General features: G+C 36.1%; 1 protein-coding gene across 1 annotated transcript in view; it reads right to left on the minus strand.

Moving 5' to 3' along the window:
• Positions 1–21,991, minus strand: part of FIGN (fidgetin, microtubule severing factor) — a 126,733-nt gene extending 104,742 nt beyond the window's left edge. Inside the window, exon 1 of the mRNA XM_063077851.1 lies at positions 21,869–21,991. The gene's annotated coding sequence lies outside the window, so the exon portion shown is untranslated. The remainder of the gene's footprint in view (positions 1–21,868) is intronic.
• Between the last annotated feature and the right edge of the window lie 3,296 nt (positions 21,992–25,287).

A 25,287-nucleotide genomic window follows, 5' to 3' on the forward strand; every position in this document is an offset into this window, starting at 1 on the left:
GTTTGCTTGAAGAATTACTTCCCTTACTTAATTGTTTAAAGTGCACAGTATTAACACAAACCGGGGGGGGGGGGGGGGGGGGGGGGGGGGGAATTAAGAAGGTGACTGTAGAACCTGAGCTAATTGCAAGCTGATTAGATTGTGCCATGCAGGAGCTCTCCCTCCGTTACATACCATCACAAGCTCTGGTCTTTTCCACCCTGCTGCTGCAGCAAACAAGCTGATTTGCTAACAAAGTGGTCAGCTCGGGCACTTGCACAGCGGCTCACGGGGTCCACAGACGGCTGCTCTCCATGCAGAGAATCTCAAGCTCCATTTTCCAATCTGATTACACGGCTCCTTGTTCCAGCAGCCTTAAACCTTCATGGCAGTTTACCAACATTTTCATCACTTTTTTCTTTTACAAAGCAAAAGAACTGATAAGCTCTCAGGTACCCAGGATCTCATAGTCAATGCCTGGCCAGCAGCCAGCATTCCCTCACCACGCAACTGTTTCGGGCCACACTGCATAAAGCAGACAGGATTTACCAGACAGCACAGAATTACTAGAATTTTGCCGTGTGTACAAGTGAGAAGCATGTTTCTGTCCTTACAGATGTCGACTATTGTGTCTAATCACATCTAGGAAGTATGGACACCTAATAAGTACCCTGCCAGCCCCCTTCCCCCCCCCCAAAAAAAAGAGGCAATGCAAAGCAAACCAATGAGCATATGCCCATGAATTACCCTAACTAACATGCTCAGGAACTCTGCCTGTTAAATGCAAAGCACTAATAATTGTTTTTAAAGTCCTGGTTTGATTACCTAGACCGATTACCTCAATTACCATGAAAATGATCCTAGTGACTTTCCATTAAGACCTAAAATGTTGTGGACAACGCAAAATAACTGATTAGCATCTTCAAACTTTGGCAATTCCCTAGAAGTTAAAAAAAGGCAAACCCAAAGATGCAGAAATGAAGCACAAAATCTATCACGTAAAGCAGCTTCATGAGAATTAATCTTACACCCTTTAATTCCCAGAAATCACATCATGCAGTTTGCATGACTTTCAACATAATACATTCAAACATTCAAAAGTTTAAACAAACAAAGTTTAAACAATGACTGCTATAGCATTTCAAGTTGAACACCTATGCATAGACTCTTTCTCTTATGTAATAGTTTTAAAATTCATTTTTACCTATAGCCCATAGGCCTGAAAAACAAAATAAACATGGGCCTAAAAATGTGAATTTTACAGTGAGATAATGTAAATACTCACTTGCTATGTGCTTCTGTTCAACTAAACAACAATAAACAAACAAGACATAAAAACAGAACCTTCTTCAGCCATGACCAATAACTTTCTAACAAAGATAACAAACAGAAAAATTTTAACGTCTGTGGCTATTCCTCGTTCATTTTTGCATAATATTGATCTATAAAAAAGGGTTTGGGGAGGGGAAGGAGAGGAGCGTGCAGTTATGGGAAAAATGTACAACTCGGCTCTCACAATGCCTCAGTACTCCAGCTCACCAGTGCGCTGACCCTCTGTCTCTCAGAGTCATTAGCTGGAGTCCCAGCCCTGCCTCCAGGAGGGGGGATTTGAACTCACACACCAATGTGGGGAGATTTGGGATTTTGAGCATGCCAGACAGAACAGTCATTCCTCCTTGCTGATGAGGAGGACGCCTGTCCCTTGGGGAGGGGAATACTGGATGAGTGACTGTCACAAGATTCAGGCAATGGACGTGCTGCTGACTCAGGAATGGGCTCTGACAGACACCCTGCTTCAGTCCAGCCTCTCCAAGTGAGAGCAGTTTCAGGGCAGCTGCATTGACAGGTACATGCAAAAGTTAAGGGGAATGGAAGAGAGAGGAAAGAGGGAATGAATGAGCAAATGACACAGTAACTCCTTTTTGAGACATATACATACAAGAAATAAACATTTCATTTTTGCAAGGTGATGTTGCCTAGCAGATAAAGATGTGTTTGTGGATATGCATATATAGAACACCCACAGCATTTCTAAAAAAACTTTAAAAGAAGACATGCATTTTTAAAAATTGATAGGCTAGACTGAGAATATATATGACACACACACACACACACACACACACACATCCACAATACTGCAAAAAAGCCTATAAACTCAAAGAAAGTATGCATATACACCCATATATGTATTTGCATGTGGGTGGTATTCTGTGTAAATGACTGTCAACTTAAAATGCCATTCTCTAATTTATATGCAAATTCTACCTCTGGTAAAATAAAAACATATTTTAAGCAGCTTATAGTGCCAACACATTATTCCCATGAATGATTCCTAGTAAACTATTTATGCCAACTGTGGGTTTTTAAAAATTTTTTTTATGATTTATTGGATGGTGAACGAAACCACTTAAACTATAGTTGTCCATATGAATCAGTAATTTTCATGTTTCTAATTAAAATGTAAACAGCGTAATGAAGACATCAAGTTTTTAGGCAAACGTCTCTTCCAGTGCCACTTGGGGTATGGTAATTACTGGAGCAGATCTATGGATGCTCCTGAATCCTCTACAAGTCCAGATTAAAAGCATTACTGCTAAACCTGTCTTTTTACACAAGGGAATTGTGTACTCTAACCCATTCCCAGTTTGCTTACAGATGCACATTGGCACTACCTTTAAAAAGTAGTCCTTAAAAAAAAATCCAAATGGAAAATAACAAAGAAAGTAATTTATATTTAAAACGTTGATTATAAAACATTTACTAGCAATCAACATACTGAAAGTAGATCCACTTGGATTTGATTCCCTGTCATTAGATTCTTGGGAAAATAAAAAGAAAAGAAAAACACCAACCAAACTGTGTCCACCTTAAATTTACAGAGCTGGGATCTGGGTCGAGGGGTGGGTGGATAACCTGACTCTAGATTCAAAGATAATGTTAATTTCCAAGATTTATTTTGTTTAAATGAATAGTTTAAATAAGTTTACAATTTACAAATTAGCAAAATTTAAAAAGTATAATCAACAGAATAGAAATGTGCCATTTTCCTCTATTATATTCAAGAATGCAAAAGTCCCTTTGAAATAAAACTGTAATGTTTTCCTTTTTACTTCAGCCTCTGTTTCTCTATGAAATTCGTCAAAATTTATCCTAAAGCAAGTGACCTCGTACACAAGCTGAAGAAATACATCACCTCTTCTGCTTACAGCTGTTAATTGAACTTCTCTCTGAAGCCTGTTTTTTCCAAGTTATCCAACGCATTTGCTTTCCATATTTACTACCCAGCACATGAATAGTACTTTTTAAAAAATTATAATTCTGTACCCCCCCTCCCTCTTAACAGCCCTTAGAACTAATGTAGCCACACTTGGAGTAGAGTAGTTACAGCTGAAATCTGCGGTGATATGAAAAGTCTAAAGTGTATGATAAAAGGAGGATTCTCCTCCCCCCATTCCACCAGCAACCCTGGACTCGAAGTCCACAGACTGACCGATAGGGCCAATTTTCATAATATTTTTATATAAATGCTAGACAAGCACGTTGCTAACGCTGGCTATGGAATTGAGAGTGGATAAGAAATGTGAATGTGTGCGGGGGTGAGTGAAGAAAAGAAAGAGCAATTTTTGCACTGTTATGTTTTATTACTAAAGTAGCACAATCACATAGATGTATATCCGCCATCCTGGGGTCAGGGGGAGTGATTAATCTTAAAGCATTTTCAACCACTTTTTCAACAGAAAATATTTAAGATGGTTTTTGGTGGGTGGTTTTTTTTGTTTGTTTTTTCTGACTTGGGCATAGAAACGTAGTATTTCGGGGTCGAGGAGGAAGAGAGAGAAGATTTGAGAGAAGCATATTTTGGTGATGTTTAAAATTTTTTTTAACACCTCTGGGGGTTTTCAGAGGGAAAGAAAGCTGATTACACAAGGCCAAGTGTTTGTCTGCTTAAAGGTGATATCATAGTTATGTTCAGTATCAGAAGTGTTGCGAGTACAGGCATCATTTCTATTCGCTTTGTGCCAGAAAGGTAAACACTGAATTGTATTGTGGAGTAAAACAATAAGAAATCCCTTTCCTCTCAGGCTTTCAAGGCCATGTTAATCGGGTGTAATTTTTAATGAACACTAGCTGCCTGGTACTCATTCAAGACATTTCATTAGAAGGTTATTCATTTAAAAATCAACGTTCCAACCATATCAAGCTGTAACCTTTCTTGAAATGTAAATGAATGGTTTAAATGAGAAGATTAATAAAGAAGGGATGTTCCAATTCCAAGCATGGCATGCTATGTATTTTTAAATTTGTCTATGCCAGATGCTGTCAGTCAGAACAAAAAACTGTCCAAGCAGACAATCTGTGCGTCTGAATGTTGATCATGTTGGAAAGTACAGGGGGGAGGAGGAGAGAGTGTGTCAAGGATTCATGGTCCTTCATCTTTGCAGTAGAGCAAACACGTCTCTCAGTATAGCGACAGACAGCTGCTTCCACTTTCTAATGTGCCCTAACTTAGATCACTGAAAGAATTGTCAGCACTCAAAGAAACACACAAAGATAACACAGCCAGCTGCCATGGAGGGGAAAAACAGCACAGCTCAGAAGAAATGGGATTTGTTCCATTTGCATGATGCTGCCTCCCCTGGGCCCCTTTCTTTCAAATCCAAAGCACAAAAGACAACACTTAACATATTTGCTTAAAGATGACAACCTCATGTTGATTTCATTTGGATGTAACAGTGTCAGGATTACAGATATAAGAATATATTATATCTGTAACAGAGACTGACAAATGTACCCATCAGTGGAACTGTCTGATTCATCTGCTTATACAGCCATTTTACCATCCCAGGGGTGCCATCTAAGTAGTAACTTTAGAAGACTGAAGGTCTAATTTTATTACACCACATTTCAACCTACTAAACAATATTATTTCTAAAATAGATCATTTTTATTGGAAGTCTCCCTGATGAAAAATCCAGTAGACACCAGAGAATTTATGAACTGTATGGGTCCTTTGAACTCAATATACTGCCCATTTTAAACAACTTTTCTTGCTGTATGGCAAAATCCCAGTATCAAATAAGTAAAAGTTAGAGAGAGAGAGAATATGCATATCGTGAGTGTCTAAGTATATTGATATAATAAACAGATTTTATATATATACACACACACACACACACACACACACACACACACACACACACTTAAAGAGATTATTGATTGATAACTATAAAATCAGGCCTTACCTGGTCTATTTGAATAAATTCTTTGTAACCACTTAATTCTGCCTATTCTATTATGCCTTCCCTCAATATAGCATCCATACTTCAATAGCAAGTATATGAATAATCATTGCCTGTCAATATCTTTTGTACATATACTCAATCTGATTTCCAGTTAAGGTATTTTCTAGGTAGAAGCGAAGACAAGAGAATGGATTAAAGCTTGGCTAGCTGCTAGCCATTATAACATGTACAACTAAGAAAACCATAATTCTGATCTGAAGCCTACACACTTTTATAAATCTTTATCTCTACAGCTTTATGAATTTTAACTTTAGTTTTAAGCAAATAAAAAGATTTAGAATGACGTGATTAAACTGATTGATTTACATTTACATTACTCTCATTTACTTGATTAGAATTATGGGGGCCAAAATTGGAGACACAAGGAGACAGTAGAGAGAAAACAATCATTTTCTTCATATGTACAATACATACACAGACACGCACATGTACACAAACACACACATAAATGTCTGCATACACTCAGTCCCACAGCTCAGCCAACTGACTTCCCATAATAAAATGCTGGCTCCCTGTGTTTCTGCTTTGTCCAAAGGAACATTCTAGTGCTTGTTGTTATTTACTGGCAACAGTATAATTCACTGATTTGGTCTTGTTTTATAAAATAGAGTTAACTGCTATATGTAAAATTTCTGCACAGCAGATGGTTACCAATCATTATTTTCCATTTGTTTAGTTTCTAGTATGGAGGAGAAAAACTGTGGGGTAGTGATGCAAAGAAAACTAGCAGCCTGCATGATAACCCAACCAGTGCCAGAAGATGTATTTTTTAAAAAAATCATTTTCATCACATAGTATGTCAAGACTAAATATAATTTTGAGAAATGGAGAGAGGTTATTTGCCCCATCCCCATCCATAAAGGAAAATGCCAATTGAATAATTTATTTTATTTCGTCATGTAAAACTCTCTAAAAAATTTAGCCTCTATATTTTTAACAGTGATCAAAGTTTCTAGAAGCAACTTATTATAACCATTAATGTTTGTCATCACCCAAGCTGAAATCACTTTCTTTACCTCTAAGTAGCTCTGTTGTCCAGGAGAAAATGGGAAAAGGAGCCATTTGTGGACAAGTGCACATGCACAGAAAATTAAGCTGTAAATATCTGGACTGGGTTATTACAGGAATCTGGAAACATCTGGGGCTACAGAACAAACCAAGCCCCATTTCCACAATGTCCAGGTAATTGCTTAAATGATTTATATCTTGCTGTTTCTATTAAAAACGTCTTTAAAGAGAAACATTTGTAGGCTCGGTTTGCAATAAAAACTGGTATCTGATTTCACTTGTACAAAATCTTGTGAAAGATGCTACATTTCTTCAAGGACATACACATGACTAAACTAAACCCCGGACAAAGACTGAGTGCTGAAAGAAGGCATGGTCAGCCACTCAAGAAAACAATCACCTCATGAAACCAAATTTTAAGTGGTTTATTTGTGGTTAGTTTCTATTCTAATCAAAACAATTCATTAAAAATATTCTCTTCATGCACATATGACAAACATGTTCAAGCCATTTTGGGGTGCCAAACTGTGCCTCAATATCCATTTTCAATTTGTTTTAATTAATTTCTCATAAATCTTGTTTACTGAGACTTCAACTGATTATCACACCAAATCTAACCCCAAAGGGACAAATAAGTGTCACCTCCCAGAAAGACTAGGGCCACTTAGTTAAAAATCTGGAGAGAGATTTAGGTTCACTTAGATGGTGTCTGTATGGAGCTATCCACTGGACTATTCAGAATGAAAGAGTTTTCAGTGCTGTCATGTTTTATAGACAGGTTGCTCCATTGAATAAACACACACATACACACACATATGTAATTGTATTCACCTGAAATAATTTTATGTTTTACTTCAGATTTTAAGCCAAGACGACAAATATAGTTTCATATTCCTCAAGATTTGCTGTGTCTAGATCTAACCAAAAATTCAATTACTGACAACTGTCAACCATGCATATGGGGTGGGGGGAGACAACAACAAAATAAACTATTGACCATGACTTTTAACCATGACTCATATTTTGTGGCCACCAACTAACATTACTACCTTCTCAGGGGAATCTGCCAATTTTCTTCTATGAGAAAACTAAATAAAAAATGGCTGGCATTTTAGATGTGAAGAATCTCCATTGATATTTTTATTTACTTAGTTTAAAACCTCACAACTCCCTAAGTATAAACCAAGTAGAATTTTTAGCCTATATCTTTTAAATCTTCCCTACATTTAGTTTGGTTGTTGGCAAGCTACCATTACAAGACTTTGTAATTCATGATCTTTACTCTCAATATGATGGATTTTAATTTAAATTTAGCAATTTTAACTTACTAGAAGTTTATCGAACGGTTTCCAGAAAACCAGAAGTGACGATTTAACAAAGGAACTAAGCACATGGGTCTTTTTTGTTGTAGTGAAACTGCAAAAATGCTTTTCCTACTTTTATCATACTGTTTCATGATCTTTATTACTCTGCCTACAATATACTGTCCTTTACTTTTGAAGCTCTTTGCTGAAGATGCAGTGTTTTTGTGCAATTAACTAAGCAACATTTATCCATTGTAGCCACTTAATAGCACATCTTTGTAATATTCCAGGTTCAACAATCAGCACTGTAGATATTTTCTTCTATATAGAGTGTGTGAGATCAACCTAGATTTCAATATGAAGTGGTAAGATAGCATCTAGAACTTTTCAGCTCTGAAGAGCCCAAATTGAAAGAATACTAGTGAGATTTCAGTAAAGGTTATAGGTTTTCTTAGTAAAATTGTGTTTTTAAAAGAATGACAATAGAGCCTTTGTTTTTTCTGGTTTCTGTCATGAAGCAATGTGAACAAGTGCTTTTCTCTGATACATCTTTAGGTTTAAAAACACAAATATAAAATAAAAACATTGTTGACTAACTCATTACATTTCAACATTTGATCAAATTGGATTTCCCTTAGAAAATTTTATAATGCTATTTGTTGTAACATCAGGGACAGATTTGAGAAAGAAAATGACCCTTTCATAAGCACACAAACCCAAATGGTAAAGTAACTGAACTACTAGAAGACAGGGCCATTGGATGTAATACTAGCTAAGTTTACTGCACAGTATTTAGTACAAAAAAAATGAATAACATCAGACACTAAACATAGAACAAAAATATGCCAATTAAAATGTTAACCAAAGACATTCATAAACTACAGGGTCACTCAAACTTATCATATCCATTGTAGGTCAACTAGTTTGTATCTCACATCTTACAACCCCAAGTTCCATCATTTCCCAAGAAAATCTGTTTTGAGTATTGTCAGGACACATATGTGTGCACACTGCCTGTTTATCAGAGAAAGGAAAAAATAGAAAGAAATGCCTAAACGGGTGCTGATTTCCCATGTTCAACCAAAGACTGAATAACCAACTGTCAGTCAACCCCGTGTTGGCAAGAAGTTGATCTGGAAGTCTACAAGACTAACGTTTAATGATTCTGCACCCTCAAATTTTTCTGACCGCAAATACATGAGGAAAAAAGTTAAATATGTAGCCCGCAATGATTTGAAGCTATTTGTTATGGCCTATAATCAAAGTAGGCTAAAGATTTGTGTTTTGTAAGATTTAAAGACAGCATTATGATGTTGTTTTTATAAAATAGTTTAAATGCTCTCCTATCCATAGGTATGAAAATAGAATGACTATAAGCTCCTTTTTAGGTATATACTTATAAAACTATTTTTCAGGGTTATAAAGTCTTTCTTTGGTAATTAAATTACATAAAGAATATAGAAATTTCCATTTTTAAAATGAAATATACAGTTTTAATAGATCTGTTCTTTATACATTTTTAAAAGCACCTTTCAATTTTTTTAAGTAAGATTATTAAAAGATTAACCAAGTGACAATTGTCTATGCTTTTATCAATTCAATTCACCAAGCATTTACTGAACATCTATTACAGGTCTTGCACTGTGCACACATTGAAGAGATTAAAAAGGAGATTAAAAATAAAAATAAATCAGATGTATCTATTCTCAAGGAATTTAGTTTCATAAAAGAGAAACACAAATGCCCAGCAATTGAGAGTACAAGAAAGATGATGGTAAATGAGTGAAAGGAGGTATTTTTTAAAATTATCAGGAAATATTAAGCAGATATCAAAATGCATTCCTAATTAGTGTGGCTCAATGAAGTCCTCATAGATGATGCAACATTTGACCTGGATAAGTCTAGGTAGAATTTCAACAGGTGGGGAAGAGCATGCCAGGGAGTAAAAAGGAGGTGAAAAAAGACAAGTTGCTGACAAAGGAAAGAAGGAATTACTTCCAGTTTGATAAAGATCCAACTTTCACACTCCTATCTATCTATCTACCTGTCTACCTATGTGTACATTTTTTTTAAGGATTTTATGTCTCTAACTCCATTGCTTAAGTTAAACTGATTGTCAGTCTACTTGTTACAGGGGAAAAGCATTAGCTAACTAATACTCATCAACTTTCAAGATGTTAGAATTGCTGACACTTTGGGTTGAAATCAATTAGTAAGCATATTTAATAAATGGTTACCATCCCTTCTGAAAGGCTCAACAAAGTGATAAATAATCCTTGAGTTTCCTTCATTGTTTCCAAGACAATTTCTGGAGCATCTTTAAGAGAAATAAAAATCCTTTTCATCAGCCATAGGCTACTAGCAAAGTTCCAAGTTACTCAGACTCATTAGTCCACAATGAAGCATTCATGGATTATATAAAACTGCGAGAAATCTTAATAGTCACCGGATCACTAAAACTCCCCTTTTATAAAAAAAGTAAACTGAGGCTCAGAGAGGTTGAGTGACTTACCCAGGTTAACCAATACAATTGACTGTGGAATCTGATGACACTTTCCTTCATCACTGTCACTTTCCTGATGTACTCTTAGCAGCCTGGGGGCAATGTTCTTAGAGTCTAGACAGGTTGTTGAACTTCAGCCAGAGAGTGAACTACCTCTACTATATGTCATTGGTATATTCAATCTTTAATAGATGTCTATATTTTATGACTCCAAACCAGGAAGAATGATACTTTGGAAAAAAATTAAGATTTCGTGAGACATATAAACTTTTGGTTCAGAGGAGTCATTCTTGATCCTAACATACACTAGAATTACCTAGGAAGCTTAAAAGAAATAGGTCATCCCCCAAAACTCCATTTATCTGGTCTGGGGTAAAGTTTAGGCAAAAGTTTTATTATTGTTTTTTGCTTGTTTGGGGTTTTTTGTTTGTTTTTTGTTCATGAGGGTACAGCTAGCATTTGCAGAATAGATACAAAATTTACTATTAAATTTTGTTAAATCAAATCAAATCATATATTTATCTACTTCAATGATTTGAACTCCTATAATAGCAATAAATAAATTATTTTCGAAAAGAAGGCTTTAAAAAGTTATATTTCAATTCTTGGTGGATTTTCTTCCAAAACTTCATTTGTGGCCTAAGCAAACTGAGTAGGTTGAGGAAGAAAAAAGAAACTAACAGTTATATGAATCATCCTTAAAGGCATATATGTTGTTATACTGTTTTCAAATTATGGGGAGAAGAAAGGGAAATCATTCTTTTAATTTGGATGATCGCAAATCCCATACATTCAGGATGTTACATAGAACCTACTATTTTTAAAAGGGAGAATATAATTTGTTTAGATAAACCACTGCATACTATTTAGTGTACACTAGTAAGTAATTTCTAACAAGTGATCACTTTTCCCACATAATTATATTAAGATTTAATTAACAAAATTCCCAATATTATTTTTAGTGATAGCCACATGAAAATAGTTCTTACTCTTAGCTTTGTCTAAACAACTTTCCCTATTTTTTTTTTCCTTTTAATTATTTCCCCCATTCCTACAAGTTGTCTTTTATCAAGGGCAGTTTCTCCATGACAACAATTTGTTGTTTTATTTTCCCCCACTACACAGACTAATATCCTCTTAATTAATTCAAACTACCTCCTCATGATCTAAATATCATATTCCAGTGGCTCAAGTTAAATTTGATTTTCCAGATGATCAAGTAATACCAGTCTTGCAGATATATACCAAAACAAACAAATGAAACAGAAAACCCAGGCCCTCACAATGGTACACAGGGAGGTAGCTGGGTAGGACTAGAGACCAGAGATGGCTAAGACAGCCACGTTGTCGATGGGTACCAAATAGCAAAAATATTTAAACTATGTATTTAGGTACACATGTGCATTACACTTACACATTTGCAACACCTCCTAAATGTTAGCTCAGTGATGGTGGCATTTTGGCTTAACAGGATACATTTCAAGGAAACATCACTACATCATGATAAATTTGTTGATTTTTAACCATCATTAAAAACAAACCTATTCCACATGCTGTACTGTCCTCACTGAGTATGTTTAAAAATAAACAGTAAAAAATAGTTTCCCTGTAAGCATTTCTTTCATGCTAAAACAAAATAAAACAAGACAAAAATGAAAAATAAACAAAACAAGTATTAATGTATTATATACACTCATTAACAGACTTATTAAAGAACAAAACATAAAGAACTTTCAATATTATATTTTTTTCCTAATACTTTAACTGCTTAAGTGTTATTGATAGTAATTTCACAACCATGTTTAAAAACAAAAAGAAATTCCAAAAGAGATTCTGCATATTTACAGTACTTTTCTCTTTCTAGAGAGACACCAGCTCAGATTAAACATCTATTTCTGAATAATATTATACTGTCTTACCATTCATGAGTAAATTCATATTGATGACTGGTTAATTGGTACTTTTAGTATTATACAAAACATATTTTTCCAATTAGAGAACACTTATCGTATTCATAACACATTTAAAATCTTCCCGGAGAAAAAACAAGTACTGTTCATACAGGCATAGAAAATTCAAAAACTAGTGATATATTTTTTCCTTCCAGTTTGTTAAACAAAGATTCAGGCCTTTCAGGGTCCCCAACGTCTACATTTGGGTCATACCAGTATTTCCCCCCAAAATGTTGCTTAATCTCTTTCCACAATGCAAATGAAAATCTCTCCTTAAAAGAAAACTTTGTACTCACACTGCTGGCGTAGGATACCAAGGTAGGGGTGGGGGGATAAGACCCACATCTTTTGTAAGTTGGGCCTAAAATTGACTCCAGATTTGTGAGTCATGAGCAGAAAGTCAGTTTTAATATAGATGTACTTTAAAAAGTAAAAATGGCTATTATTCTTAACAAGTTACATATTGGGTATTATTCTTTTAAAATGACTCATAAAATATCTTTTTAAGTACTTAAAGTCATGAATATGTTCTACTCTTTTACCTCTGCATGAATGTAATTTTTCATTTTCCAGGAAAGGATACATTTTCTAACTAACCCCGTTAACCTAATTACTCATAAAGAAATACCAAAGCGTCCCTGACATCAATGCCTTCACAAAGAAATGTATCTGTGCACATGCACAAGAACATATTCCATTTAGATAATCAAAACTGTAATTTTTATTTAAATGATTTTCTTCCCTGTATTCCCTACAAGAGAAATTTATCAAAAGCAGTTAAAGTTTGTAAACATTAACACTGTTCTACAGGTATCCTTGTTTCTTCAGCCATATACTTTAACTCAAAAGTATGAGCTATTAAGCAAAAAAAGAATACTATTTATTTAATAGCATTTGATCTTAAAATGAGGATTGTAATGAAAATGCCTTCAATATTAAGGGAACCTTTTTATCTCACTCAGAATAATTATCTTGTAAGATTAAAATCAGTGAATCACACATAATTAAGATTTATAATTTAGCATCATTGAGATATATGATCAAAAAGAAAGAGTTTACAATCTTCAATTTGAAATGGAAATAGAGAAGTGAACAGGGGAAAAATAAATGAGCTATTTTTGGCATAACAATGCACTGTTATTGCCACATATTTACACAGGTTTCTGGTTTAATCAGTTTTAAAGCCAAACATTTAATATGAAAGTGCAACATACTAAAGGATAGGAGTAAAGTAATTTCCCAGTTGAAATTATTTGGAATTAATAATTCCAAAACTGAAATTATACAAGCTGGATAATTTGTAGATAGAACATAGAACATTTAAAAATATGGATCGTGGCTAACACTACCCCTTAAAATATTTCAAGTTTGTGATACCTTTAATGAAAAAGACTCCTAAAGTGTGGGGTGAATTTTTAACTACACAGGACACTGTTGTAATTGTGATTTCCAAGCTTCCTTTCATTAAAGTGAATATCAGTTTAGAGAGCAACACCTTGATATTACAAATGGCAAAGATTTTTTCTTCTTAGAAGGTCTCATATATAGTATTTCCTCCCACAAAGTCTAACAAGGCATTCAAAATAAGTTGTATATTTTTTTTCCTCAAAAACATCTTTAAGCCCCCCATCCTCACCCCAGTCTTAAATTATATAAAAGAATAGTTACTTTTCCCTGGCTCTTTGATAATTTCCTTCCTGGCAGAGACATCTGATGTGAGAAATATCTTTTGAGAATAAATGGTGCGACTTCCAGTGCGCTCAGATCCTACTTGCTGGACATTACATCGTATCTCAGTTTTCACTTGAAAAAGCAGCTTGCCTTTACAATTTAGCTTTAGGTATCTCAATATGGAGTTTGACCTCACTGAGAACTACCTTTGGGAAGCAACTATGTAAATGTTTTGTCCACCCATCAGCACAAAACGTTCAAACCAAGGGGGAAAAGGGATCATGACTGTGGTATTCAGGGACAGGGAGGTTACTGAAGTACGAATTGACAAACTAAGTTTACAATTTGAATATAATATATTGCAAAGTTAGTGTTACTGCATGAAAGAGTTACTTTTCATGTTTAATACAGCTGTCACCACATGTTCATAGAGCCACAATGCCACTTTCTAATGTCAAAATATCAAGATGGATACTATTATAACAAAGCAATTATTTTGTGCTTGCTCCTCTTCCCTATCACTCAAGGAGTTGCGCTTTTTTTTTTTTAATGGTCAGTGTTTTCTATATTTTTAAACACTTTATGTTAAAAAAATAGTTGTTGTTTGTGTTGCCTCAACCTTCAGAGTGGGTAGTGGTGGTGCATGGCAACAGGGAATCTGTTACACAGATTTGTTATTACAAATCTCACTAAAATCTTCCCACTCTACTTATTCTGTGCTTGAGGAATAAGTATTTAAGTATGTACCAGGGTACATACAATTAAAAAACCACAAAGTTCCTTTTAGGAATATTGCATAGAAATCTATGTGATATATCAGAGATACATCAGGCACAGGACAGCATAAGATAAAAGCAAATATTTTGATCATCAGTTCATGGATAGAAAGAGCAGGAGATATCTAATGGTCCATTTTTTTTTTTTCCTTCAATTCCCTTACTAAACTCCCGTTAGTCTCTGTTTAGGCAGAGACACATAGGATAATTGTGGAATAGTCAGTCTCCAAGTAGGAAACCCAGTGATTGTCACAAAGCCCTCAATAAAAGTTTGTAGGTGGTGAAGGCAGAGCTGGCTTCATTGCCCTGCAACCTGGGTAGGCACCACCCGCCCTTCCCAAAGGGCCCTGCACTTTAATGCTCTGTTGTTGCTGTCTTGAAATTATTAATCATTTTTGGACAAGATGCCTCACATTTTAACTTAGCACCGAGCCCCAGAAATAATGTAGGAAGTCCTAGGTAAATGTTCGTTGATGGGGAGAATAATAAGTCAAAAGAATAGCAAAAAGTTTACAGCAGCATATAGAAACCCATGGCTTCACATTGCACTACTTTTTAAATTTAATTTTGAATGGTACTGTTCCCATGAATAATATTTCATCATAAATCAATGCATGAAAGCAGAGAACACCCATTTTCAGATGAGTTCACTCTCACATGTGTATGACATTTAATTGTCAGTTGTTTAAAGAGCATCCATTTGACACAAGGCAAACATTAGTTGAATTGGGAAAAATAAAAAGAGATTTTTTTTTTTTTTTTGGCAGATGGAGTAAAATGCAGTTTCTGTTCTCTTGCCAGAAATATATCCACAAGTGGGCAGGAATAAATATATAAATTACAGCACAAATCAAAACTCATAAGAAAAAAATTGAGTAACGGTATTTTTCAACATTAAGATATTGGGGAAAAGAAAACATTGTATGATATTTTACATTTTGTATTCTGCAGTAAAAAAAAAAGAAATCTTTATTGTAAATTATATATCCCTAATAATTTTCAATAAAAGCTACTCATCCTATGAAAATAAGAACAAAATACTATCTAGAAGTACATTTTTCAAGACTATTAAAAAAACTGCTTTCTAAAAAAGACTTCCCAACACAAAAATATAAATACTTCAGCTGGGTTGCAGAGTAAAAAAAAAAGTTTAACCTTGGGCCTTCCGATAATAAATCATGCATTCTACTTTCAAGATGTATCAGTTGCAAAAATGATCAGAAGCAGTGATACAATAAATGCTTTGTGAAAGTCACAGTAGCTAAAATATGAGCAAACATATCCATTTATACATATATTTAACATAAATACATTTGAATTGAAATTCTCCTTTGGATTTACTGCTTCTGATATACCCTGAAACAACAGCCCACCATATGCAATGTTAAGCAAAGTGTCAATATTCAAATAATAAGACAACAAGCAAATTTGTTGCATAAAAAAATATAAATATTATTAACCGAAAGTGCCATATGATATCTCATGTTTTGATGGTTTCTGATTACATATCTCTCCTGCCTCTGCACTGTCTTAGCTGAGACTACTCTTGTCAACAGGTACTGTAAGGATGTGCTATCCCGAGGCAGAGCTTCTGAGCAGCACCTGTGGTGCTGCCCTAAGGAAACAGCATACCCACCCGCTTTCGATTTGCTTCAACCTTATCAGTACAATTTATTTTGATCAGTACAATATAATGCATTCTTGCCTACTCCTTATTCCTATTATCTGCATTTCTTTTAGTAAACATCCCTCAAGTAAAATTGCCATTTAAATAACATCAAATACATACACATATATAAAAATCAGTAATCAGCAATCATGTCAAAGCAGCTATGCTTGAAATTTCTACTAGTACCTAAATGAAAAAGTTAATGCTAAAAATTCAAGTTTAGAAAAAAGGAGGAAAACTGTAAAATCCAACCATAAACACTAATTGCTACACAGGCCATTTATTTGCAGTCTTTTTTTTTTTTTAAGCCTTTAATTTTTAATAAACAGAAATTTATATATAATCCTCTGTGTGTGTGCGTATGTGTGTGTTAATTGAAAGGTGGAATAGTTTTTAGACTTGCAGTCTTCCAGGTGGTACCCCAAAATAATTTCTAAGTTCAACTGATTTTAGTAAACATTAGGTCTTATTTATCTCAAAAGGAAGAGTCATCTATTTTAAGTTTTTTTAATCCAGGGAAAAAATTGTATCATTTTCTGCACTATTTGTTTATTCTGGTTTATCAGTGACTCATGAATAAAAAGCAGATATGCTGATTAATCAAGTCATCAATCAGTAGCATATGTCAATATTTCATATAAATGTCAACAAAATAATTTTTTCCAATCAAAAATTTAGAAATCAATTTAAATTCCTGGTAATTAAATTTATTAGTTCTTTAACAATGAAGGTAGCACTCTGTAAAAAGCACTATGTAAAATTTGTACTCAAGAATATATTAATCAAAGGTGAAACAGCAAACATTTCTATTAAATCAAGGTTCTAAGAACAAATTAAGAAAGTTCAAAACATAAAAGCCTGCAATTGTTCCAAATACACCTCGTCATTCTGCTGATTTTGGACCATTAAAACCGATTACTTAATTAGGCAATCACTCAAGGCATCCAAACACTCACACTGACAAAAATAGGGAAGTATTAGCATAGTCATCTTCACTTTGAGATGAAAATTCTGAAAAACATTACAGACACCCCAACTTTCTGGATCTGTCCCTATGCATAAACTAAACAAGACATTAAATTCTAAAAGGTGAAACCTGAAGTTCAGGGAAGAAAATTTACCTACAATGAAGTTACTAATTTATCTTTTCAGATGGCTTATATTTTAAACTATCTGAGAAATGTCAAGTAATAATACGGATTGTCTCTAGATTCTTGAATATACTACTTCTTTTCTTCCCTCTGGTCATACTCTTCTATTATCTAAAAGTAATTATTGAAATTTCTGTTCTCTTGTATGTCTATCAGAAAAGTACCTGCCTACAAAATGCTTTTCAAAGTTCCTACCTAACATGAGTAAAAAAAACAACAAAAAAAAGATTTTCGATGTTTGGGGGCGTGGAAAAAAAACAGAACTGGAAACTCAGCTGCATAAGTCTTAAATATAACTAAAGAATAAAACCCTATGTTTTCACTCAGAAGATTGCAGATACAGTTTTAAGAAACTCACTGATTCAGTACAGTCAGAAGAAAAAAAAATACTGTTTTCCAAAAAAAGATGTTTCTTGAAATAATTCCAAAGAGACCTTATAAACTGTTTTTTTAGGAGAAGAGAAAATCAAGTCAACTCACACATACAGCTTCCAAACAGAAGTCTCACCCTCTTCCAGGAAAACAATGAGATTTTATTACCCTACTATGATTCTTTCATTTCAGACATGATTAATTAGGAAGTATTACACTTTTCAAAACTCCCACCACACTCTTCATTGCTTATTTGATGATAGACCCACATGAAATAACAAGTAGCCACCAAGCAGTATAAAACAAGTATCCAAAAACTCCATGTCAAAGAAGGAACACTTCTTTTATATCTTCGCCTCCAAAAATGAAGCAGACTGCTTTTAACTGCTTTCACAAATAGTTTTTTTTTTTTTTAACTTGGTCACTTTTGTAACAATACCTTTTAAATTTTGAATAACGTGTACACTATATTCAGTATTCAAGAATACATGCATGTTTAATCTGATACCCCTATTTTTAAGCTGAAATTCCAAAGGACTTGTGAGCCCATGTAGTTGATATTGATAACCATCCACATGCACAATTAATAAACAATACAGATGATGTGTGAAAGCATGTTTTAGGACATGGTTTTTATAGAAAAAAAAATGTTTCTTTCCCAAATAAAAGCTCATTTGTCACAAATATAATGAAGATAGGAAACAGGAGTAAAAGAGTAAAAGAGAGAAAGAAAGGAAGAGGATAACTAAAATTCGAATGAATGAAAAACTCTTGACTCTCTGCATATTCTTCCAAACTCCTCTTTCAAAATAATATTCCTTTTGAACAATCTATTTTCAAAATGTCCATGTGAACTAAGAAGCCAGCCATAGCTGAATGCATTATACATGCATATTTTAAAAATCATTAGTTTGTAAAGGCTGCATTTCCCCTTCAACCTTTCAACTGTATGTCCATAAAACTTCACACATAGTACAATACTAATAAATAGATCTTGCTGGTACCAAGAAACATTTTTTAAAATCTATACTGGTCAAAATATCCTTGTGTGAGTGTGTTGTTTTCTTTTTCCCTGTTGTATTAAATTTAGGATCAAAAACATCAAAGCAGCTTCCACCTCGGACCTAACTTTTAGAGGATCAATGTGACAAGGCAGTCCCTGATAGATGTTTCTCTTGATAAACGACTTGTTCAAAAGAGACATTGTAGCTTTCATTTCCTGACCACAACACACTTTTAATTTGCAACAGCAGAGCTGCCAGAGTGCGAGCACTTGCCCACTTTCTTGCCTTTTAGGTTTGTAGCTCTGGCTCCTTTAGGCCACACATTTGAGACATATATTTAGACATAATCTAAAAATAATCAGAGTAATAGAATTAGAATACAGAAGTCACTAATGCCATTTTATGCATATACACAAGTGTCTACTTTATATGTATATAACCCCCCCCTCCCGAATCCTAGTGTATGATAAGAAGCCTCCAAAGTGAACATCACTTGCACATCGGGCATTTAAACACACAGGGAAATAAATTATGTGACTATTATTTAATAGTAAGCAGAGACTGGGGGAGGGGAGCAATTTACTTAAATCTGCTGTTAAATGTAATGAATTATATGATTGCCAATGCCAGAGTGTTTTTTTACATATTATTGCAATGATTATTGCTACTACCAAGAAATCACATTTAAGTATCAATACGGTGAACAGTCAAACCATCCAATTTCTGCTCTCAGCACATTGTCCGAGTTCCGATTTAAAATTTATAAATGTAATATCCTGCTCATCACAGGCAGCAGCCCAATCTGCTCTGAATATATATTACAGCTTTAACATCACAGAGGGAAATCGCCCATCTGGCAATCCCATTCGCTTCAACAGCTCCGGGGGAAAAAAAGCTGTGCTCTCTCCTCCTTAAAACATTTCTCAGGGCAAATTATGTGCATCTAAAATAAACAGTCTTCTTATTGATCGCTTCAAAGTCAACAAGTTCCAAATGCAAAATTCAATCAAATCCTTCCTATCATGTAAGAGCGGTGAGTGTTTAGCTCAATAGTCACCAGAGTCCGACCAGAAGTGTATGTCGCGCAACGAGTCTTGTAGTCCCTTTCCTTGTATTCACATTTGTGTTACGAGACCAGTGACCACGGCCACACTATAGACCTCTATCAGCTTTGCCCCACTGTTATTTCTTTTCTTTTCTTTTCTTTTTTCATATTTTCTCCTTCCTTGCCTCTGTCTTTTCAGGAGGAATTCACAATTGTGGGGTAAATGTAAAAACAACAACAACAAAAAGCAGTTTAAGGTGAACATATCCCGTGGTTATGCAAAATACTTTAACATCTTTTTTTGTTGTTGTTCCCTCTCAGTCTTAATTGAATATAGCGAAGTGTACACACGGCACTGCCACAAGAGCTATTGAAAACCCCCTCTCACTCCATTTAACTGACTTTTTTTTTTCTTTTTGTAAAGAAAGAGTAAAGAGTGATTTCAAACGAAGTCAATTTCAGTGCCTGATTATTTAATTCTGTCACAGGTTAAAAGAAAAAAGCGCTGACATGCAGAGACAAGTGAATGGCAAGGGGGAAAAAAAACTACCACTGTTCCTTAAAGCACATTAAAGACTTTGAGCAATCAAAAAATATATTTTATTTTCAAGTAAAAGATACCCCTTCACTCACTCACCCCCACCCCACCACCCAAAAAAAACACTCAGAAGAACGGACTACTTCACAAAGTGCAGTCATCGAGAGGGCAGATAGTCAAACTGCATTAATAGATTAAGAAAGAAAAAAGAAATTTTCATTCAGTCCTGTGTGTGTGTACATATATATATACTTTCATAGTTAGCAATCTTTCCCCACTCTCCCGCCCTCTCCCCTGTCTACCCAGCCCCCACCCAAAAAAACCCACACTGAGTTTAACTAATTTACATACCATTTGACTTCAGCGGTTATATACTGCATTACTAGTAACATGCAACTTCAGGATTACAGCTAAAAGCGATAAAAGTGGACTCAAGTAATATATTAATCAAAAGTGGATATATAAACAAGTGATAGCAAAAGAAAAAAAAGCATGGTGACAGATTAAAATAAACATATGTATATTTTAAAAATGAATTATATATTATGAGCATCTGCTTCCCAAGAGGTCTTCAGTGATTTTATCATGCTATTTAATTTGTCTTTCCTATTTAGATGCAAAGGAAGTAAATTCCAAAACTGACATACCATAAACACTGGTGCTACTGATCATTTCTTGCTGGCAGCACAAAAAGCTGAATTGGATTTCTCACAAGCAGGAATTCCAAAGGTTGCTTTTCATTAAAGCCACTTTTCCTCTCAGCTATCAAATGTCACTGCCTTGAAACGTGGGCCCTTTCGTCAGGTATTCATTTAACCTACATGCATATAATTAAGGGGGAAAGCAACATCAACAAAAAGGGGATCTCAGATCACAGGAGAAGAAAGAAAGGAAAAAAAGCACATGACTAGGAATGCAAGTCCATGTCAATTTCACTCACTCCCATTGAAACTAACAAGAGCTCCGGGGAGGACGGTAATAGGATCAGTGGATTGTATATACCATTAAATTATACATCTTTCTCTCCCGTTCCTTGCCAACAATACGCCCACCACGCTGTACCCCCTCCAGGATGATGTGCTTACATTTTTCTGCAACCGATCTTCTGACATTTTCTCGTTCCCCCAGCCATGAGATTGTAATTTAACCTCAACTTTTTGTGTGTGTGCAAGATTCTTATTTACACTTCTTATTTACTTAGAAGTTAGTTCCCGAAGAAAGTCTAGCCCCACCCTATGGCTCCGCTTTCTTATTATTTTTTTTATTTTTAAAGTAAAAAGATAGTAACAAGTAAACCCAATATAGCGAAAAACGAGGTTTTTGCAATCGCGAACTCTTAATCCCATACTATTGTTACAATGATTAAGCAGCAAAAATATGCATTATAATGTTTCAGGGCTACTTTGTACACAGAAATTAGACAGCAGGTTGGCGTATAGGATAGAAACGAGTGCAAATTAAATTTAATGTTTACGGCACAACTCGAAGATCTCTTCTTATTACAGGTCTTGGATCTATTTATATTCTTTAAAAATAAAACAAAAACACAAACAAATTTAAACAGATGGTAGAAAACTACGAAGCTCTTCTTACCTGAACGCGCGGAGCGAGGACCCGATAGGTTAGCGTAGCATCGATCCGATGTGTTTGCTGATGAATGGAAGCTAGGGTTAAGTGAAGGTGCCTATGATTTGAAATCATTCCAAGTTTTTGAAGGGAAGACGGACTGCAGCCTCTGCCATGTTGGAATTTCAAACCCAAAACAGCTGCTTGGAAGGAGCCAGCATGCCAGAGGCTGGGCGCAGGCGCAGAGCGCCGCCGAGCCAAATTCAAATCACTTTCACACTAAGAGCCAAAGATCAGTTTTCAAAGGAGAGAGGGAGAAAGAGACGGAGGCTGCCGTGAGGGAGAGAAGACGGGAGGCAGTGGCGAGAGGCGGGCAGTGGAGAGAGACGGGCAGCGGGAGGACCGGGAGGGAGAGGGAGAGGCGCACGGAGCCCGCGGAGCTGGAGGGGGCGCAGGGAGGCGGGAGGCGAGCGGGCGAGCGAGCTAGAGACGCGCCAGAGATTCATGGGCAGGGAGGGCTCAATGGCCGCGCCGCGCGGCCGGCCGGCCGCTCGGGTCATGTTACACGGCCGGGGCCGCGGCGGTGGCCCAGCCTCGGCGACGCGCTCGCTCACGCGGCCCGGAGGGGGCCCCGAGGTCATGACTACGCGCGCGGGGACTCGGAGCTCTCCCCGCCCGCCCTCTCAGCGGCCCAGCCTGGGGCGAGGGGAGCACTGCCTCGGGGCGAAGGCGCCTTTCGTTCCCACGCGTGACCAGCCGGCCCTTGCGCTCCCCAGCCGGCCGTGGAGGGCCCGGGACGGGGCTGCGCCGCTCTCGGGCCCGGGGGCTCCTCCCTGCCGGCTCTGGCCCTCTCGACAGCTGCGGCCCGTCCACCCTTCCCCACCCGCCTACGACTCCAGCAGGACAGGATCTGGCCCAGAGAGCCAGGACCTCACCCGCACCCTCCCCTGAAAATGACTTTATCTGCCAAGAAGAGGCAACTTCGGGGGGAAATGCGCCTGAACCCAGTGCCCCTCCCCCGTCTCCCTGTGAATAAATACAATCCTAAGTGTCTAGGTGTGCGGTCCCCTCTCGCGCTCCCTGGCTCCCCTCCCTACCTCCCCCAGGCGGCTCGGGAAGGGGAAAGCGGCGCCCGGGGGGCCTCGGTACCGGCGGCTGGTGCGCAGGCATAGACGTTAGGCTTCTGCTTTCCCAACCCCCCTCTGTGGAGCGATCTGGGGACCCAGGAGTGGGAAGAGAGTAGGGGCTTTGTGGTGCTGAGAGCTGAGGAAGAATGAAATGTGCAGTTGAGTGTGTTGCTCGCATCCCAGGGAGCAATGCAGTGCTGATTGTCTGTTGCTGAGATAGCCTTTTGTTCGGAACATAAGGTTTAAGAAACACACACACGTTTTCTGGGGTCTCTTGTTAGATGTAAATGTGCTGCATCCAGACGCTTACTATGCAGTGTAAGCTCAGTTGGTTTACTAATCACCCCGCCCCACCCCCAAACAATCAGGATCATTTGAATGGGAACCTCATTCAGACTTCTAGGCTGAGAGTATTGCCTTCAACCTATTTCATTCTAGACTAGCCAACCATCCAACTGAGATAATAAAGCAAACAATAACATTTGATCATGATGTCTACGAGATAATGTGCCTGGCAAAGTTCTTTAGGAATTGTAATGAGAAAGAGAGTGAGTTGGATAATAATTTCTCTTCGTTTTCATTAAATATGACTTTAATAGATAAACGGTGAGTTTTATACCTTGGCCTGGTGGACATCCAATCCTCTATATTTCAACTAAGCTAAGAATGAAGGAGGCAAATCATATATTAGACCAGGAGCCCATCAAGCTGAAAATGTTACCTTTGAAGGTTAGGACTGAAAATGTACTTATTTAGGACTGACCCTCCTAACGATGTTCACATTTCCTCTAGCTTCTCGGCTGTAGATTTAATAGATTAATTTGCGGCTCTCCAGATGCTGAAATGCAGCTCTTAAAAATACCAAATATATATATTGGAATTAATTTCATTCTCCTTTTGTGATTTTCCTACCTTTGAATGGATACATTTAGCTAACACAATGAGAAAGAAAATTTATTTTAGTTAAATCTAGGCAGATGACAGAATTTAAAAGACAAAAAGGAGTGATTCGAGATCTTAACAAATATTTCTAGGGAATGAGATTTCTATTTGGAATGGATTTGACCTTTCTGTGCATTTTTTAAAAACTAGTCTTCGAAATAAGACAGAAGAACTTTATTCTGATGTAACAGAGAACACTGAAACCCCTTTAGTTATATTTTACAAGATAGCTTTGAAAATGATACTATGAAGAGTTCATTGGATTTTGCGACAAAGAAATAAGTGTAGGAAAATATCTGTGGGTCACTGTTGAATTGAGTACAGATGAATTTTTTTTTTTTTAAAGCTGTGAAGAACTCATAATTTCAGTTATTGCCCATTTGGGGAATGACTGCCAGAAGTCCTCTGCACACACACAGCAGATGCTCTGTACAATTCAGGCAAAACTGCTCTGTCCTTGTTTGTTAAAAAAGTTCAGAGCTCATCAACCTTTAACACTAAATTCCTGGTATTGGACTTACAGTTTCTTGCATAAATCAAAATATTGAATAAGACGTATATAATAGAATACCCACTGAGTACAAAAACATTGTATTTAGATGAAAGACTTAAAACAATTCACTAGCAATATCTAAAATAAAATAATCCCTACTCTTTAAAAAGGGAGAAAAAAGTGTGGCTAGCAAGTTTATTAACAGACAGTAACTAGTACTTTTTTCAATTCCTTTATATATTCATTTGGAACACACTTTATAAAGTCCATTATTCAACATACAAATATAATTAACTTTGGAAACAAAGAAAGGGAAAATTTCAAAAGAGAACTGCATGTGTTTACACAGAATTTCAAAATTTTTCAAAATTACATAAACTGGGGAGAAAAGACTTACGTACTAGAATATGCATAATGGGATTTGCATGACTAATAAGATCCACAGTGGAGTTTGTCACTGCACTATTTCTAACATTTTTTTTCTTTAAGTATGCATAAAAGTTGCTTTTCTCTAAATTACTATAATAAAACTTGGTTTTGTTTTGCACAGAAATTCATTGTTTTGTTTGCAATTTTACAGTTTTTGTTGTTTATTTAAAAAAACTATCTTCAATGATTTAGTTTGTTTAAATAGCATTTTAACAGTCACCATATTCTATCTGTGTTCAACTTTTAAATTTTTATTCAAAAGAAATGTTTTTGGCTGTAACTGACATTCAGCTCTATAATATATTTTATGAAACTTTTTTTGACACAACATGAGAATTGGAAATTGAGCATTTATAGAAAGGTGATTGGCTACTGAAGGGAAACAGTTAATTCAGAGAAGAACAGATTTGACTTCATTTTTTCTCCACTGCATTAGCCACATTGCTTATTTCTTG

This window comes from Cynocephalus volans, chromosome 1 (assembly GCF_027409185.1).
Source record: "Cynocephalus volans isolate mCynVol1 chromosome 1, mCynVol1.pri, whole genome shotgun sequence".
Lineage (NCBI taxonomy): Eukaryota > Metazoa > Chordata > Mammalia > Dermoptera > Cynocephalidae > Cynocephalus > Cynocephalus volans.